Source organism: Rattus norvegicus, unplaced genomic scaffold (assembly GCF_021556685.1).
Source record: "Rattus norvegicus strain SHRSP/BbbUtx unplaced genomic scaffold, alternate assembly SHRSP_T2T unassigned-0000191, whole genome shotgun sequence".
In the NCBI taxonomy this organism is placed as follows: Eukaryota; Metazoa; Chordata; class Mammalia; order Rodentia; family Muridae; genus Rattus; species Rattus norvegicus.
The window spans coordinates 57501-62312 of NW_028238908.1; the positions used below are offsets into that span (position 1 = coordinate 57501).

Sequence of the window (4812 nt, forward strand, 5' to 3'; positions counted from 1 at the left end):
GCTCTGCTCTGCTCTGCTCTGCTCAACTTAACAGACGTGTTTTTGCTTTTGTTTATGATTTTTGCTTGCTTGCTCGCTCGCTCCCATGACTTGACTGTGGTTTCCCTTTCTATTACAGCACGGTGACCAGACTGCCTTGGGGTAATCAGAAAGGAGGCCAGAAGCAGTCTTTTTTCTGACGCACTGAGACTACATACCAGCAGATTTGGAGGAAAAGATATCCCTCTCTCCCTCCCTCCCTCCCTCCCTCCCTCCCTCCCTCCCTCCCTCCCTCCCTCCCTCCTTGACCCATTTTCCCTCTTTCCCGATACACTCAATAAATTTAAAGTAAATCAATGAATCAAGTCTCTAGTAATTTATTTGTTGGGATTTATTTGTTGGAAATTATCCCTCCACACCTTCGCCCCTCCCCCCACCACTCGAGGATGTCTCCCTCGGGGGGGGGGGCGGGGGGGTTGGGTGGACTCGTGTAGGCATACCTCTCCTCCCTTGGCTTTCCGGTCCACTTCGCTCCAGCATACCTAACTCTTTGGAAATGGTAATAGAGTTCATGACACACCCTCACAGAGAGAGGAAGAGTCCGATCGTTCACTGATTCGCTCTCAGCCAGCCTCGCCCTGACAGCTCAGGCATGTCTAAATCCGAATGTGGGCAATATTTACATGACTTGACTTGGTGCTTCTAACTTTTTCTCTCTCTTTTTTTTTTTCTTCTTTAGTATTTTTTTCTTTACCCTACAAACAGCACACTGCAGCTGTCTTCGGACACACAGCAGATCGATCCCATAACAGAGGGTTGTGAGCCACCATGGGAATAGAACTCAGGACCTCTGGAAGAACACAGTCAGAACTCTTAACTGCTGACTCCATTATTTCCGATTAATGTTTAATGTTTATTTTATTTTATTTTATTTTATTTTATTTTATTTTCGGAGCTGGGGACCGAACCCAGGGCCTTGTGCTTCCTAGGCAAGCGCTCTACCACTGAGCTAAATCCCCAACCCCAATGTTTAATGTTTAAATAAATAAACCTTGTAAAGAAATTAAGCATCTTAAAACCATAGGCATGTGCATCCCCTCCTCATTCGTTCATTCCCTCGCTCATTCATTCATTCATTCAGACAGACAGACAGACAGACAGACAGACAGACAGACAGACAGACAGACAGCAACCAAAGTCTAGCCTTTAACAAAGCAAGAAAGCATACCCTGCGGGACGCACAGATGAATTCCTGAGGCTTACCCTGCAGAGCTTACATGAGGCTTAGTAAAGGACTGACCTGTCAACAGCTACCTACATACGTTGAAAAGTCTACCTGGTATTGACGGATGATGACAAACTGTATGTGTGATACAAAACTGTATGTGTGGTTCCCCTTATAACTCATCTCGAAGAGCCCAGCTGTTGGGGCTCGTTCTTTTGGGGGGAAATGGAGGCTTTTCATCTTTCCCAAAGCTCCTCCTAGATCCTTTCTGTCCATCTGTCCATCCGTCCGTCCGTCCGTCTGTCCGTCCGTCCGTCCATCAAATTCTACCCTAGGCCTGCCCTTAGGTTGGTGGTCGTCCATTGAGTGCTAGTGACTTCTGACTTGTCTCTGTCTTCCCCTCTGAGAACTGTATTTAGATCTGATGCAGGCACGCAGGCAGGCAGGCAGGCAGGCAGGCAGGCAGGCAGGCAGGCAGGCAGGCAGGCCCTCCCTCGTTTTGAAACAGACAGACAGACAGACAGACAGACCAAAGGGTCAATGACTGACTGCACTTAAAGGGGCTGTTGACTCCTCTTTGGAGTTACCGCTGTTTAAAACTTGCTTGATAAAATAAAGTCATCGAATCCAAACTACGCAAAGGGGACACTATAACAAATTACGACTGCTTGTGTATATAGAAAACAGGGTTTTTTCTTTCCCTTATTCCATTATGTATGTTTGCTTTTCTTCAAGAATAAAACCGGCTAGGTGGTGCCTCGGAGACTTTATTTTTTTTTCCCCCCAGGAGTCCCTTCGGGCCCTGCCAGCGGGAGCCTGGACCTCTGAGGCCAGAGAGGGTGTGCTGTATCCCCGGCTCGCTCCCTCCCTCCTGGGATCAATCTAAAAAATGGACAGTTTTGGACACAAGCTTAAGTAATGTTCAGCTCATTCATGCAAGAGAGGTGTAGGAAGGACAACACCCCCACCCCCACCCCCACCCCCACCCCTACCCCCACCCGACCAAATAATACCCTAACCAATAAAAACTAGCTCCTTACTCCTCCGCCTGAGGATTTCTGCGGTCTCATGGTTTGTTCTTGGTTGTTGTTGTTGTTGTTGTTGTTGTTTTGTTTTGTTTTGTTTTGTTTTGTGTTTTTCAGACTTTAAGACAAATGTAGGGGTTGGGGATTTAGCTCAGTGGTAGACCGCTTGCCTAGGAAGCACAAGGCCCCGGGTTCGGTCCTCAGCTCCGAAGAAAAAGGAAGAAAAAAACAAAAACAATAAGACAAATGCTTGTTGTGATTCTCATTTCATTTCAAGGCTGCTATTCTCTAAATCAGAAGGACTCCCTTACAATTCTTCATGGGTAAACTTGCTTTACATCCCTGACATCAACAACAAAAAGAATTCAGAAAGTGGTGATGGACCAATCTGTTTGGGTGTTTCTTGCCTGCTTGACCTTGACTCGCACAAGAGAGCATAGAGAATAAAATAAAGTAGGTGGATGGAGAGATGGCACCGTCGTTAAGAGCACTGATTGCTCTTACAGCGGTCCTGAGTTCAATACCCAGCCAACACATGGCGGCTTGCAACCATCTGTAATTGTCAATCATGCCCTCTTCTGGGGTGTCTGAAGACACCTACAGGGTACTCGAATAGACATAAAACAAACAAACAAACAAACAAACAAACAAATCTTTAACAATTAAAAACAAAAAGAATAAAATAAAGCGAAGGACCCGCCTTGGAGACCTGCCCGGTATTGCTCCAGAGTCTACTTTTTAAAACACAGAGATAGGGGTTGGGGTTTTAGCTCAGTGGTAGAGTCCTTGCCTAGCAAGCTCAAGGACCTGGGTTCAGTCCTCAGCTCTGGGGGAAGAAAAAAAATACACACACACACACACACACACACACACACACACACACACACACACACACATATAGATAGATAGATAGAGAGAGAGAGAGAGAGAGAGAGAGAGAGAGAGTTTGACAGCAATAAAAAACAAAACAAAACCACTTTAAAATACAGAGATGTAAGGATACTCAGAGGGCTCAGAGGAAGCAACCAAGTGTTTGTTATATGGGTGCCAACAATATGGTTCATCTCTTCTTCTCTTCCACGTGGCATGGTGGCCAAGGTGGTGGGGAAACCACACAGTGAAAGGAATTGAACTACAGCACACAAGCAAGTCTCCCTCCCAGACATGAATAAAACTGAAATTAGGCTAAATGTACAATGAAAGGAAGCCAGGTGTTCGTGCATGTCTTTATTTCCATCATTCAAGAGGCAGAGGTGTTTAGAACTGTGTCTCTGTGAGATAGAGGAAGGCAGGCAGGCAGGCAGGCAGGCAGGCAGGCAGGCAGGCAGGCAGGCAGGCAGGCCTGATCTAGGTACTGATTTCCAGGTCTATGTGCAGACACCCCTGACTCAAATAAAGGAGTGAAAAGGAAAAAAAAAATACAATTCACCTGGAAGGGTCAGCCAGCCATCAGATGCAGTGAACTAGAAAATTGGGATTCTCAACTGAGGCCTGTTCCCTCCCTCCCTCCCTCCCTCCCTCCCTCCCTCCCTCCCTCCCTCCCTCCCTCCCTTCCTTCCTTCCTTCCTGGCTTACAGACAGCCAGGTCCAAGCCCAAAAGAGTCCAGCAAGGAGCTTAGAGACTATGAGAGAGTGCACAGGTGTTCTAGGGAGGAATCAGCTCACCACCCAGCATCCCCATTTGGGTTCTTGTGCAATCGACACAGGGAGATTGACAATCTGGAATTTAGTGAGAAATCAAACAAGGGACACAGAATGCAAAATATTTATTTACACAGCAAGTGGGTCAGTTGGATTAGCAAGCTAGGACACCCACCCCCGACCCCATCCCAGCCCCCTACCACTGCCGGGTCTCCCTTCCTTGTTATCCCTTTCTCATGCCTCCCTCAATATGGGCACACAGGACCAGGAACATGTTTCTCTCAAAAACGCGTTTTCTGCTGTGAACTCAGTCTGGCAGAGAGTGAGTGGGTGAAGGATCCCTAAAGACCAGAGGGTTTATTAGAGGAAGGCTACCTCACAGTGTTCTTCACACCAGGAACAACAACAACAACAACAACAACAACAACAACAACAACAACAGCAGCAGCAACAGCAACAGCAACAGCAACAGCAACAGCAACAGCAACAGCAACAGCAACAATGAATCAACAAATGGTGGACAGGAGATGAGCAGGGATGCTGGGGGGATGGGAGGGAGGGTAGGGCTGGTGAATCTGCACCTCCCTGAAGGTCTGCCTGTGAAATACTGGTTGATATATGCCTAGTTGAGGACAATATTCCCCTCTCCTGTGGTTTTCAATGGGAGATGACTTCATTGCCAGAGACTATGGAATTGTTTCCATTTTCCCCTTCAAGAACTGTGTTTAGATCTGTTACAGACAGGCTCTGGGTTTTGAAACAAACAAACAAACAAACACACACACACACACACACACACACACACACACACAACGAGAGAGAGAGAGAGAGAGAGAGAGAGAGAGAGAGAGAATAGAGAAAAACAGAGACAGACACAAGAGAATTTGATCTCTCTCTCTCTCTCTCTCTCTCTCTCTCTCTCTCTCTCTCTCTCTCTCTTCT

General features: G+C 46.8%; 1 long non-coding RNA gene across 1 annotated transcript in view; it reads left to right on the top strand.

The window, feature by feature from the left end:
• LOC147997302 (uncharacterized) overlaps positions 1 to 202 on the top strand; it is an 18692-nt gene extending 18490 nt beyond the window's left edge. The window contains exon 3 of the long non-coding RNA XR_015648001.1: positions 119 to 202. This is a non-coding gene — a long non-coding RNA (uncharacterized LOC147997302). The remainder of the gene's footprint in view (positions 1 to 118) is intronic.
• Positions 203 to 4812: the final 4610 nt, after the last annotated feature.